The sequence below is a fragment of the Nannospalax galili genome, unplaced genomic scaffold (assembly GCF_000622305.1).
Source record: "Nannospalax galili isolate Female #2095 unplaced genomic scaffold, S.galili_v1.0 scaffold54, whole genome shotgun sequence".
In the NCBI taxonomy this organism is placed as follows: domain Eukaryota; kingdom Metazoa; phylum Chordata; class Mammalia; order Rodentia; family Spalacidae; genus Nannospalax; species Nannospalax galili.
Genome location: NW_008341028.1, coordinates 2,231,621 through 2,246,694, shown reverse-complemented (window position 1 = coordinate 2,246,694; position 15,074 = coordinate 2,231,621). Strand labels below are relative to the sequence as shown.

General features: G+C 41.3%; 1 long non-coding RNA gene across 2 annotated transcripts in view; it reads right to left on the bottom strand.

Annotated features, from left to right (window-relative positions):
- Nucleotides 1-11,519: 11,519 nt before the first annotated feature.
- Nucleotides 11,520-15,074, bottom strand: part of LOC103736750 — a 37,267-nt gene continuing 33,712 nt past the window's right edge. For both annotated transcript variants that reach the window (XR_607384.2, XR_003850017.1), the window contains exon 7: nt 11,520-11,758. This is a non-coding gene — a long non-coding RNA (uncharacterized LOC103736750). The remainder of the gene's footprint in view (nt 11,759-15,074) is intronic.

Sequence of the window (15,074 nt, the reverse complement as noted above, 5' to 3'; positions counted from 1 at the left end):
CCTGTGGATAAAGTTAAGGCCAGCTTACACCTCATTGTAGTTCAGCTAAAGTAGACTCACATCTACCATAAGGCAGGGTTCCAAGAGCAACATCAAGGCAAATGCTATACATAACTAAATTATCGTGAAAAATATTCTCCAAAATGCCTGTGGGTTCAGAGTATATTTCTTTGTGGGTGGAACTCCAAAAGAACATCAGGTATCCGTTCCCCTGTCCTTGGGCATATGCATCACACAGAGAGGCTATAGCATCATCCACAACATTACACTGTACCCTCTTTTCTCCATGTGGTTATAGGTTAATGCTGTGAATTAACTGTGTATGTGCTATAACTACACTGTAGGTGGGAAGAAAAGCTATGAACAAGGGAGGCTTGAAAACACTGTCTCACCAGGAAAGACAATATTCACTAGGAAGTGCAAAGAAAAAAAAGCATTTCTAAAAATAATTCTGTCACAAAACCAAACAAATTGTATCTTCTCAGGAAGCTTCCAGTGTGAGATGCAGCCATGAAGTTCTTCAAAGGAGCCAAAGAGGAGACTGACACAGTTCTTGACACAGTTTCTAAAGTATTGACACAGTTTCTAAAGTGTTTCTTAATCTGGCTTCAAGGTCTCTAAACTATTTCTTCCATTGTGGCAATAACTTCTTGCCAGGGTTCTTTGCTCCTTCCTCCTCACCTTCCTGACCTCTGTTGGGATTCCACTGGACTTAGTTCATATTTCTTAGGTATACACTTACTGTCTTGGTAACTGTTTTGATTCCCGTGACTCTGAACCCATGGCCGTGATGGCTTTGCATATGTGTCTATAACCAGGGGTTCAAGACTTACATATGAATCACCTGCCTATTATTTTCACTTGGATGCAATAGGTATCTTAGGCAAACGTGTCTATTTCCATGATACTTGTTCTTCCTCCAGCATGTCCCATCACTGTCAGATGTATCACCTAGCTGCTTGGTTTAAAATCCAAAGTCATCCTTCACTCTCTCCTTTGCTCATTGGCAGATCTCATGGGTAGATACTCAGAATATGTACAACCTTGAGCCTTTTCATCATCTTTCGTGACAACTCCCTCGTCCAGACCACTGATATCACTTTCCTGGATCATGGACACCCTTTTCCAACTGATCTCATTTATCTTATACTTCCCTCTCACAAACTATTCTTTTCTCAGTGATCAGAGATTCATTTTAAAGATATTAACCATATGCCTCCTTTATTAAAAAATTTCAGGTGATTTTCCACTATGGCTAGAGTAAAAATCTCATTTTTTTTTCTGATGACTATTAAGATGCTCTGTGATCTGGACCCTGCCCACCTTTCAGCCATAAATTACTTTAGCCTTCAATATTTCCTAGAACTGTACTAAATTCTTAAGCTTACAAGAACATTTTTTTCTCTGCTAGCTCCTTAAGCCTGGAACCACCTTCTACAGTTTTAGTACAGCTGGCTCTAAGCCTAAAAAGCTGTGCATATGAAATAGGGAGAATGGAATTAGAAGAGCTAACCAAGTCCCATTTCACACTTCAGATCTTTACACCATGGCTAAAACCTGCATTGGGAAGAGGGGAGAAGTTGTTTAAATAAAATTTTTGGTTAGAGCCTTTGTCTGCATACGTTTTAATGAAGCAAATATTATGGAATTTGACCAAGTGTAATTAAAAGATACAGCTAGGAAATTCACCACAGCAGAGTTGAAGATAAAAGTTGGTGAGAAATTAGAAAAAAGGAAGAAATGTTTCATATTTATAATGCCTCCAGCTGACACTTCTCAGCAAACCAGTTCCTGTCATTTAGGGAAACCACTGATGTACACATATCAGACCCTCCATACTAACAAGCTCCATAAAGTTTCTAATAATAGTGGGTATTTCTTCACAATAAACAGTAGTATACCCTATTACTGCTCTTTGTGAATTGGAGATAAATACCTATCTCCAATATATATACCTCAGATAGATATAAACTCTTACTCAATCTCCTTTTTATACGAAAGAGGAAAAGCAAGTAATTGTTTCTCCAGAATCTGGCTTCTAAAGCTGGCTGTGCTGCCTACTTTGTTTTAATGTTTCGGCTAGACTGTGTGCCTAAGGCCAATACTGCTCTGTTTACATGTACAGACCTACCCCATACCACATGATGCAATGCACACAGTAGGCTTAGCAAATATTCATTGAGCTTCAGACTGTTCCAAGGTAAATCCACACCCTCCTGGAAGGATACATCAGAGGAATGATGTTTATGAGTTTCCAGAAAATTAGGCTGATCTCACTTGTTCACTGTGCAACAGAGGGTACAATTGGGCAGACTCTGCCCTGCTCACAGGCTCTCAGCCATGAGGGAACCTGGGAGCTGACATTCAGCCTGTCCTCAGGTCTCCCCCTCCCTCCTCCCTCCCTCCCTCCCTTCCTCCACCCATCCATTTTTCCTTCCTTCTCTGTGGTGTATGCCTGTGTGTGTGGATTTACTCACCCATTTGTGCATGTGTGGTGGCCAGAGGTTGACAGTGGCTGTCTTCCTCTGTTGATCTCTTCATTATTTTTTGAGAAAAGGCTTCTCACTGGTCCTAGATCTCACAGTTTTTCCCTCCTCCCTCCCTCCCTCCCTTCCTCCACCCATCCATTTTTCCTTCCTTCTCTGTGGTGTATGCCTGTGTGTGTGGATTTACTCACCCATTTGTGCATGTGTGGTGGCCAGAGGTTGACAGTGGCTGTCTTCCTCTGTTGATCTCTTCATTATTTTTTGAGAAAAGGCTTCTCACTGGTCCTAGATCTCACAGTTTTGGTTATACTCGCTGACCAGCAAGCTTCCCAGGATCCACCTGTCTCTACCCACCATAGTACTAGGGTTACAAGTGGGCACTGCTGCACCTAGTTTTGCATGGGTGCTATGGATCCAAGCTTAGGTTTATGGTTACACAGTAAGCGCTGCACCATCTCCTTAGTCCCTTCTTCAAGTTTTCTATGTAATGTTTTTGAGATTTATTATAAGAATATTCTATACCCTATCCATTATGTGTAATAATAAAAATAATTTTCAAAATGAGATAGTCAGAACTTAGAAGTCTTCAGGGTTAATCTAAAACAAGACAAAACGAGATGTGTTGCAACTGATGGAACTGAGAATTTACAACAAGAACAGAGTAAATATTAAAGTCAGCAGGCCATGTTGAATATGGTATTCGTAAACAAGACTGAAAACACAAAAAGACAAGTCAAAATAGTGTGTACTATGAAATTCATCATAATTAATTCATAATAAATCATAACTACGGTCCCAGGTCAGTTAGTAGCAACTAGGAAACAACAACTGAAGAGAAAAAGTAAATTCATACCAAGTTTCTCACTGGAAATATTATTGGGCAAAATTTATTGAGAATTAGATATATCTGGTTTAAAATGCAATGCATAACTTGATATTCTTTTTGAAAAAAATTAGCAGAATAAAAATTATTATTTGCAAATTATTATAGAAAACAAGAATTCTAAAGATGACTTACTTGTCAAGAGTTTTTGTGACCTAGGAACAGTAACACAGCACTTTCATTTTATACAAAAGTTGTTTACAAAGAAAGGAAAATACTCTTTAAAATGTGACAATGGTAGGCTGGCAAGATGGCTCAGCGAGTAAAGGTGCTTGCCACCAAGGCCGATGACCTGAGTTCAACACCCAGGATTCATATGGTAGAAGGAGAAAATCAACTCTCCTCACATATGGTCACACATGTGCAAACACCCAAACACAGTATAATAATTTAAGGAAAAAAAACGTGTTTAGTTATCAAGGTAGATTCCTTAGTATTCCTTAGAGCAATTAAAAAAAAAAAAAATAACCGTGCTAGGTTTCAGTTACATCTTGTGGAGCAGGATGTAAATCCAATCAGGAAGCATTTGATCGCTCCCAAACATTCATGCCACTATTGCACTAGTAGGTATCTCTTGCCAGGCCAGCTGTTACTATACATCACAGGGGTCATATTGGGTAAGAGTGCTGACTGCTTTTCTCCTCCAGTAGCATTCATAACACCTTCCAGCACCATGAAAACTGGACAGTAGGGATGAAGTGTCCAGGTCAGTTCCTGCTTGATTTCTCCATGTTCTATAACTCATGTATGTAATCTCTTCAGCAACTGGGTCTTACCATCATGTTCTGGAGGGTAACCAAGAGCGATGGCGATAGCCAGTACTGATGGAGAGTCTATAGGTCATCCTTGGTCAATAACTCCAAAAAAGGGAGCCCATTGTTGGCACTGGGCTTTTTGAACCCTAGCTTCTGGTATCTGGTAAGGGCCTTGCCCCCCATTATAGGGTAATTATATATGAAGCTTCTACAGTGGTAGGTTTCTATATGGCTTTTTCAAAAGGTCTTCAGTGTTAGTTATTCCTCCCCACACTCCCTCTTCTACCCTGCCTTCCAATCCCCCACCCCATTTAACCCTTCCTATCCCATTATTCCCCTTTCCTCCTTTATATCACTGCATTCTATCTCTTGTCCCTTGAAAGTCCCACCTCCTCTCCTCTTAGTAGTTTCCTGACCTTTTTGAGTTTTCCAAATGAAACAACCTGGCATCATTATCAGGGCCAAGAAGCTATGTCTAGATAGGTCATAGACCATAGGGAAATCCTATTACTATTATTCTGTTAAGTGAACATAATAATAAACTAACTCCTAATGAGATATCATTATACCCACAGATTAATGCATCTCTGGGCCCTCATCAGAGAAGCTTTTTCCTGCTATAGATGGCTATTTATATAGAAATCCACAATTAGTCAATGTGCAGAAAATAGGAGAATACAGAGTGCTTAGCCCTAAAGAGAGCATCTACATCACACCCTTCCCCTGAAGGCTCAGGGATCATTTTAGAAGAGTAGTCAGAAAGACTATATGAGTCAGAAATGGTGAATGACTACAAGGAAAAGTGTTTTCCAGACACAACAGGGAAGAGGCATGTGAACTCACAAGGTTCATGACAGCAAGCATAAGACCAGCACAAGTTCAACCCAGACAAAATCTCAGCATGGAGGCAGGAGGCAAGTTAGTTCTCTTAAGGGCATGACCTTTGGTAGGTTAACCATACTCCAGGAGATGGATCCACACCCAACGGTATTTGGGCAATACAGATTGGACACAATGGGCTTTTAAAAAGGACATGAAGTTGTAGGGGTGAGGTAGCGAGGAGGGGGTGGATCTGAGAGGAAAGTGGGCATAGGGGAGTGAACATGATCAAAACACATTTTATGAAATTCTCAAAGAACTAATAAAAATATTATTTAGAAAGTAACAGTGGTGTAACCATGTCTATTATTGTTTAAAGAGCATGGGCACATAGAAGTGTGGTAGTACTCACAGGATAAATTAGTGTGTATTTATTTACTTTTTGCTTCAATATGTCTTTCTATGCTCATAAACTACTTAGAAAACACATAGTGTATGTCCTGGTATAACATTTCAAGAATTTTCAGACATTAGGTTTTGTGCACAAAATATCAAATCAAAATTCCATGATGTGAAAACACGCTTCATTGCACTTTAAAACCTCAATCTCATTAGTTTTTCACCTTCATTTCTGTGTGAGATTAGTACACCAAACTCAATATACTAAAATATTAGTTTTGTCTTTTTTTCCTTAATAATGGAACCTCCAGTTTTTAGCTGATCAACTGTAAGAAAGACTTTTACATGCCATTTTCCCTTGTCATGTGACTTCATTCAAGCAAATGAGATGCAAGTTGAAGTACTGTGCGTAGCCTCTGGGAAGTGTTCTGGGAGGGAAGGATGCGTGTCCTTCACCTCCTCCTTCTCCCCTCTGATGCAGCAGCCGATGGGATGCTATCAGTCTTGGAATCTGAAGCCTCAGAGAAATTGGCTGAGCAACTCATGGGGAAAAGACCTACGGTTTCACATTTGTCAGAACAGCTTCTCATTCGTGACAAAAACCATAAAGCCACACTGAATTGCCTGGAGGCATAAGCGGCTGATGAGAAGTAAAAGCCAGGGGGACAGGCCAGGGAAGCAAGGAGATGTGTGGGTGGAGCTGTGGAGCAGTCATGCTGGAGGCCTGTCATGCCTTTTCAGGGGCATGAAGAGGAGAACAAGAGGGTATTCCGGAATGTTTCCAGACTGGGTCCAGGAAAGAATTACTTGTGGAGTGAGAGCAAAGTTTAACAAATTGTTGAGTCAAAATGTAATAAGGAAGATTCTATCAAATGAAGAAGACTGTGTACTATGGTGAAAGAGAAGGGATGGAGAAATAGACAAATTTGGAAGTTCAGGATAAGGAAAATAAAGGCTTCAGGTTTTTTTTCCCCTGAAACTTAAGAAGCGAACTCTTAAGAACGAGGATTGTAGACGAGGCTGAGTAATCTTAGAGAACTCAGGAAAACAGGCAGCAGAGAGGAAAGAGCACCACTCAGCATTCCTGTGACTCACCTGAAATTGGCCCTAAGGATCTGTCCTTAAAGAGTGAGCGGAGCCAGATAACTTCCTTCAGCGGTACTTGGCAGCTTGGAAATTAGAGGCCATTGGAGTGAATCATTAGGCTGTAGAATCATGGGCTGTCTGTCCGCAAGGCTGCAGAGAAGATCAAAGGATTGGCGGAAATGAGTGTGACGATGACAGTTGTTGAAATAACAAACCCTGAAATCCAAACAAGTTAGGGAATTGAAATAAGGGGGATGCAAGCCTGACTGAATAGAGGCAAAGGAGGAAATGCAGGTTTGATCATGCTGAGTATGGGTAGAGCAAGTGTGAAGGTCATGTGATGGAGAGGGTATTTGGTGGTCCACATGGAGCAATGTAGACAGATGCAGGAGGTCAAAGGTGGAGCAGGTGGCTGTGGATGAAGTTAAAGCAAAGAGAGGGCACATATGGTCAAAGGGATCAAAGGTCTGTGGCGCTGACATAGGAAAAGCTTCCTCCAAATCGAAGCTGAACTTGCCCTGAGCTTTGGAAGGAAACTGATCCCAGGCTGATCCTTCCAGAGACCGTGGGTGTGGACAGCATCTCAGAGCATGGGGACCTTGAAATGAGTGAGCAAGGCCAGCAGCTGAAGGCACCTATGTCGGTATTGTAGCCTTTCCATGAATGTGTAATCCATACAATGCACTGTCAGGTCTAATTAAAAGTGATTTTTAGAAAGTGTTTTTATTAGCGTGAGATCACTGTGAGGGAGATATTTGAGTTCTTACTTTTGTTATTGTTTTAAGAAAAATAACATTTTAGATGCTAGGACAGTACCTTCTAAGACCTCTGTGCTATCGATTTTTGACTTTTTTTGTTCCAGTAGAGGGCACTCAAAGCTCAAAGAAATGAGCACAATCGTTTTCACAGTCATTGTTTTATGTAATTAAAATATATATTAAATGGAAAAAAAAGAAATTCAGATTTGATAAGAATTACTCTTCATGTGTACATTTTTTAGAGTGAAATGTGGTCTTAAAACTGACTCAGTGAAGACAGGCCCCTGTGACACACTTCCTGCATTTTGCTCAGCACACACTAGAAGTAAAAAGGAATTTCTCCCAAGAAACAAGGTAGACTTTCCAAGTACCAAGCCTTTGAAAAAGGCTTGACCTTCAAGTTCCTTTTTCATTCTCATCTGGACTTCTTTGAGAAGAGTTTTCAATATACTAGGAAGGCCGTGGACCAGTCTCCCTCGGTGAAACCAATGTGAGAAAGTGCTAAAGAGAGAAACAGGCTTAGGACTGAAGAAGCCTTCTTTTGTCCTCCAGCTCAAATGAGCTAGCCAGCAGCAAGGCTAAAGCCACAGTGGGCAGCCCACAGAAAGTTCTTAGAAAGATTTTCATTAGATCTTGTGTTTTAGGGAGCTGAGGAGACACAGCACTATCAGTGCTGGCATGAAGACTATCCCCCCAAGCACAGGATTAGCTGTGGCTCCTCTGAAGTGGCTCCAGCCTGGGCTTCTTCATTCACTTTACAGACAGTTCAATTCGTCCACCCTGCAAGACGGAAGTCTGAGCAGCTATGCAAAAAAAAAAAAAAACTTTTAAAAAGTACATTCCTAATAACATGGAGTTGTAAGAAGACCCTGAGGTTGTTAAAATATTAGTAATGGAAATTAAGCAGCTTTTAGATTGGGGGTTCAGTGTAGAATAGATGTTTGTGACTGTTGTAATTGTCTAGCATGTCTAGCCCTGCTGTGCATTATGGGAAGACTGGTGACAGCATCTCAGTGTTTATTCTTTCTCTCAGTTTTCTGACATTTTAGTTGTAGGTGATGAATTGTAAGGTTGAGTCTAATTTCTGACCCTCTGGCTAAATATTTTCCCTTACCCTATTAGACAAACTAAGTATCTTATTTAAAATGACAATAAAAGTTTTAAGAAAAATCAATCAAATGCAAGTGAATGCCAGTGGCCTCAAAATAAATGATTTCCTATGAAGCAGTACAGAAGAGTATAAAATCCAACATGTCCCAGTCAGGAAGTCTGATGCCTTTAATTGAGACAAGCTACTTTTTCTCTATGAGTCTCAGTAACTCGCTCTCTACCCCAAGCATATAATCCCCAGAATCTGTGTCTTTAGAGATAGGATAGCTTTTTTATTTTGGTCTTTTTGAGACAAGGTCTCCCTGTAGCCCCAGCTGTCCTGGAACTCACTATGTAGACCAGGCTGGCCTTGAACTCACAGAGATCCACTAGGCTCTGCCTCCCAAGCATTAAAGGGATTAAAGGGTAGCGCCACCAGGCCTGCCCGGCAGGATAGCTTTTTATCACTAAGAATGCATTCCTCTGCCATTGACAAAAGATTTGGCTGTGGGGCTGGAGAGATGGCTCAGCAGTGAAAAGCACTTGCTGCTTTTCCAGAGGACTTGAATTTGGTTCCCAGAACCCATGCTGTGTGTGTGTGTGTGTGTGTGTGTGTGTGTGTGTGTGTGTGTCTCACAACCACCTGTCATGTAACATCAGTTCCAAGGATTTGACGCCTTCTTCTGGCCTCCGAGGGCACCTGCACATACTCCCACACAAATACATGTAAATTTAATAAAATCTCAAAAAAAAAAAAAAAAACAAGACCTAGCGAGAAGTGGCTGAGTAAATAAAGGGGAAAGTTATCCTAGGGAACCAGAAGTCAAAGGAGTCCAGTCGTTGCTCAGTGATGTCAGCTGTCCTACAATGATCCTGACGTTTTCTTCTTCAAGGTCACAGGATGGCTGTTCTCAGTTGTAGTCTCATACAGTAACATTTAGAGACACAAAACAGTCTCTTACTTATTTCTATTTTCTTAAGGGAAAAACAAAAACTTTTCTGTAAATTCTAAACTTTACCTCCTTATCAAGAACAGTGTAACATGTCCAATCCAAGTAAGTCATTACTTCAGGAAATAAAATCACTCTTTAGCCTGTATTGATCATTATTTACCTGTAAGGCAGGAGATAATTCTGGCCCACTTTGGAATACAAGGTGGTCATGAAAAACACCAAGTTTCAGAAAGGTTGGGGTGGAGCAAGTAGCTGCTGAGTAGCGGAATGCTCAGTTTCTGTCATTTCCTCAACTTAATTTGCATGTAAATCTGTATATAAACTCTTGCTCATATGTAAAATGATAAACATTTTTATCAACTAACACAGTTCCAAAAGCTACTAATGACGATCCACAGTACAGACTGCATCATTACTGACACCTTGCTAAAAGGTAATAGTGGAGAGCAGAGGACTGTAGGGTTGTCTTCCAAACTCATCAAGATCAAATTGTAATCTTCACCCACTCAGTTCTTCCTGTGCCTTTCCTATGTTCTCCCATCTTTCCATTTCAGGGGATTGACTCAAGATTATAGTTACACAGGTCCACTCTGATGCTTTGTCATTCCTTCCCTTAATCACACAGCCACATGAATAAAACCAGAGATGGTTCATGACCAGGAGAAAGGGTATATGGCTTCTATTCTTTAGCCTGTAGCTTCTACCTTCACTGTGTTGATTAGAAACCCTCCTGTTACAGACAACGGAAAGACAATTGCTTCTGCAGGGTGGAGCTAGGCTTCCTGGTCCTTTGAGTTCAGCTCAGCTGTAGTTGCAATGTGAAGTTCTAGGACACTGTCATGCTGGAAGAGCAACGAAGTTCACAAATTATAAGAGAACTGAGGTCCAAAATACCAGAAGGTGCATCAGGATGTTCTCAACAGAGAGGAGCAGGGCAGAGGCAGATGTCAGCTGGGAACTGGATCCAAAAATTTACAGCCAGGCCAGAATGTGTGAGAGAAAGCACACAATCAAGGGAACAAGCGCAGAGAAGGGAGCCAAGCAGCTGAGGGACAGGTTGGGTCAGTCAGCCCACTTTACCCTGAGCCTGGGGATAAAAATAGTTTCCAGGTTGTTGATAACATAAGGCTATTGGGGCTTCAGGAATGGCACTGATAAGAATGGGAATGCATTTCGCCCAAGTTTTTAAAATTTGAGAATGGCCTCTTAGGGACTCAAATCTATTTATTCTCAGAGTAATCTGAGGTCTGTCAGCACCCTCGTCCTCATATTTTGATCTCTTTTTACTCAAGATTCCTTCTAGATTTAGGGATCATTTGTTACAAATAGTTAAATGGTACTCTTAGGAAAATTGGGTTGGATGAAATTTGCTGTGTCTGCCTCAGTATTGGTAGAAAACCTCAAAGACAGACCTCAAAGGTCTGTCTAGATCTGGGGGCCAGTGACAATAGAGCCCACAGTTTCATACAGTGGAACAACTGAGTTGTTTTTTTCTTACACATGCCAGTTCTAGGAAACCAGACCAGCCTTTAAGGGAAATAAATATGTATTGAGATAACTTTTGCTTCAAGGAGCAGAAGACTTGACCGAGTAACTCGGTAAGTAGTCATTCCACATTTCTGAGTTGAGAGTGCATTCAGAGGGACATGTGATGCTGTATTGCCCTAGTGTCCAAAGATGGTTGCTCCAGCTCTAACCATGGTGCCTCTGCTCAAGGCAAAAAAGGAAAGACAGTGGCTGGTACCAAAATGGGTAAGCTGTTGCAGCCAGATCTGAGTCAACACTACTTACGACAGCCCTGGAGGTGTGTATGTTATGTTTCCAGCTTGTAGGGTGGCGGTAGTTGAAAGAAGGGGTGGGAATGAACTTGCCTAACAGTGACTACCACACCTTTCTAAAACACAGGTCCAGCAAAGGGAAGCTATTAAAATCTAAAGGCAACTTGTTTGTTTGACTTGGGTACTTTTACTGTGTTTTCTTATTTAAATGAAACTGCAGAGCATGCCATAACAGCCTCTGAAAAGTGGTAGGGCTTAGAGTTTCAGAGGCTTTCCAAGCACTCCCTGAGCCAGCAACTAGGAATGTTACAAGTAGTTTTAAAAATTGAATATATCTACTGACTTATCTTCTTATTGTTTTTGACTTATTTTTTCATAAAAGAATTTCATATGAACCATTATAAATTAAAATTAGAGTGCAAGAAGCCCAAGGAGCATGAAGCTGGCCGGAAGCAGGGATCTGCTAGAAACACATTTCTCCTTGAGGTAACTAGGGACTACAGGTGGGTGGCAAATTTGTCATTCATCTCTTTATTTGTCAAAAAAGAAAGTCACAGCAATTCCAAACACAGTTCCTGGGAAACATAAAGGAAAAAACAGAACAAGTTTTGTTCCGGGCATAAAATAGGAAACTTCATCCATTTGGTTCCCTTACTTGAGCATCTTTTTCCCTTATCTTTGGCCTTGTGGTTCCGCTCAAGGAGACCTTGTTCTGGTCCTTTAGCTGTAGGAGGAATGGGCTCTCCTGTGACCTGGAGTGAAGCACAGTACAGAGCAGGAATCAATCCACAAGACTGTCTTCGCTCCAGTGTGGCTTCAGCCTATCCATTTGTGACTGGCCTTCACAGCTGCCTGGCCACTAGGAGTGTCATTTCCTCCCAGTACTTTTCCTACTATGGGGAATTATATTATTATTATTATTATTATTACCCAGAGATGGAAGTTTTGCTTTCCCTTCTTTCTTGAACTAAAGGAAAAGGAAACATACATTTATTGAGAATCTATAAGATGTCAGGAAATGGCTCATTTGATCTCGCTTGGCTAAGGGCAGAGCACATTGCAGTTGGGTTCAGTTGCGAGGCCAGGCCTGGAGGGAATCAGTAGCAGAGGTGGGATGAGCTTGCACCTGACACTGAAGCCCAGGTCCCTCCCATGACGTCACTTAAAGGAATTTTGCATTTTCATAAAACTCAGGCTACTGTCAGAATGTGAAGTTAGACCACTCTGATTCTGATTCCCTCTACTCCCCTGCTAACTTCTCTGAAGGTGCACCGGGAAGACTCCTAGGCACGGGGTAAGGACTGATCATGATTTCTTACTATTTTGCTCATGGCTGTGTGACCGTGGGTAATTTACTGAAGTCTTCTCAAAGCCTAGTTTATTTACCTGTCAGGTAGGGGCAATGATTGTGACCCCAGTATCTTCCTGGTAATAATGACAAGACTGGTACTATACCACAGTCAGATTATTTCCACTTCGTTGAAAGTGCTTTGGAAAAATTATAAGCTTTAATCACATTTAACACATTGCTTTTTATTTATTACTGTGACCTCAAGATGCTGTAACAGAAAGAATTCTTCCCCTTTGGTTTGCAGCCACAGAGTCACTTTTTAAGGCAAATCTGGCTGTCTCATGGGGAAGGAAAGAGAAATGCTTTTTGACTGAGATGTCTTACAAAGCTGAGTGCTGACTCCACAGCAGCCTGCCCTTCACAGTGCTTACCACAGTGCTACAAAGAAACACTGGTGTGCCCTCCCTCTCCTGAGCCCAAGAGAGGCCACCTTCAGTCAAAGCTGATCCCTGGCATTCATTGTAGGACTTGGTGTACATCAAGAGAAATTGGGGACTTTAATGTTGAGAAGGCACTTAGGCAATTTCTTAAGGCTAGAGGAAGTTTTGTTTTTGTTGTTTCCCCTAGCAGATTATCACCTGCCTGGTCCTGGAAGACTTACTTTCGGATGAGAAGCTTTGAGGGTCATGCCAGAGGCATTTTTCAAAAAATCAGATATTTCCTAAGGCTGAGCCTACTTATAGCTATAAAAGGAAGGACTTTTGGTGGAGAATTCAGAGGAATTGTGGATTTGATGTGTCTGAAATGACAGTGTTTCAGTGTCTCCTGAAAAAGGGAACTGCCCATAGACCGCAGTTACACAGACCCATGGCACCCGAAATCATATCTGTATCTGTGGGCTCATGGACTCATGAGGTTTAGTTGGAATCTCTGAACAGAGTTCTCCAGGAAGAGGACAACAGTAGAAGCCACCTAATCCTCACACTGATCTCTTAGTTCTATGCCTAGTTTATTATGGGGCACTAACCATCATTCAGCAATATGTCAGGCAGTTTAAGCTACTTCCCATTCCATACAGCCCTCTGGTCCTCTGCCTCATATAATTTCAAAGACTCAAAAATAAGCCAGTAAGTAGAGACAGCATTTTCTCTTGTTTCCTTCACCTTCTCTTTCCTTTCCCTCCTGTCACTCTCTCATCTTCCCTCCGTCCCTCCCTCTGTCCCTTCCTTTGTCCCTCCCTCCTACCCTCCCTCCTTCTTTTCCTATCTTCTTCCTTCTTCCTATCTTCTTTCCTGTGTGGCTGCAAACCAAACTCAGCACTTGTACCTGGAATCCAAGAACATATTCTTGGCTGTGGTCAAGAAATGAAATTTGAAGCATGGTCCTCCCGGCAGGACATCCTAACCACTAAGTAGTTTAGGGTGATATACGTTCCCAAGTCTAAGAGTACTGGGCTGACTCTCAAAAGAAAAATGAAAACATCTAACAAAGACAGTAGAAAAAAACTCTTTTGACTGTGCAGTCAATCAAGCAATGGAATAAACTACTTAGGGAACATAGACATGTTCAGAAGAAAAGAGAGATGGAGCACATGTGCCCATTGTCCTTATTAAGTAGCGTTTGTTGTGTGTGGACAGGGTATGAGGAAGCCTTCCAAAGGCTTACACACCTCCATTCCCATGAAGAGATGTAGAAGGAGCAGTCCTTGGCAGCTAAGGTCTCTGGTAGAACTAACGATTCTAGAATATCCTGCTAGCAGTCAGCTTCAGTGAGGCATTTACAAACTTGGAGATACTTTCTGTTCACAGAGTCATCTCAGGCTGGTTATGGAAACAGCAACATTAGTTACTGTTGTGATTATTAATGGTAACTAATGACATGTTGAATTTACCATTTCATGTATTACTCTACTTGGTTCCATTTTAGCTAATTACAAATCAGACCCACATCCTGCCTCATGGCCATTTGATGGGGAGCACTGTACTGGGGGTGCATCTAAATAATGATTGATGTTGTCTCATTTTGAATAGAAACAGTGGTTAATAGAGAGTAGTACAAATAATGAGAATGAACTGGAAGGTTGTATGAGGGAGAGAATGGTAGGAAAGGTCTAGAAAGGCCCCTTTTGTCTGAATCTTATTGTATTAGAAGGGGGAGACTGGATTTTTAAATCTTTGCATCAAAAGCCTTTCTCTTTAGAACAAGTAGGGACAGAAACAGGAACATATTTTAATCACTTCATTGCTTCACAGAAGAGCCATCTTCCTGATTCCCTTTTTTGGTTATTTTCAATACCAGCATAAGCTGGTGTATAACCTCTTTAACAGTCATTTTCAACCTCTGCATCTGACCTAACATCCGCATGACTATTAGATGTACCTGTCACAGTGCATTGCGAAACTTGGATTGGTAGCCTCCACTGATTCTAAAGCTAAAACACCATATGACATCTGAAGCCTGGAAGGAAGATCTCTCCACTTTGCTGTAGTGCTGCCTACTTCATGTCCCACCACAGTTTTTCCAAATATTTATTTATGCTGTTCTTTGTTATGTGGCTATAAAAGTTCCTGAAAGCTTTTGCATGGTAGAATCTACCAGTCAGAGTCATTTGAATATGTGTTCCTAGGTCGTGATCACTCAAATTTAGCTCAGAATGGAGTATTTTCTTTTTCTTAAGGCAGAGTTGTTGAGTTGTTTTGTTTTTGTTTTTTCCAAACCAACAGACAACTAAGCTAAACTTTTGATGGATATTTTCATTAGCTCTGGTGCTCAGACTT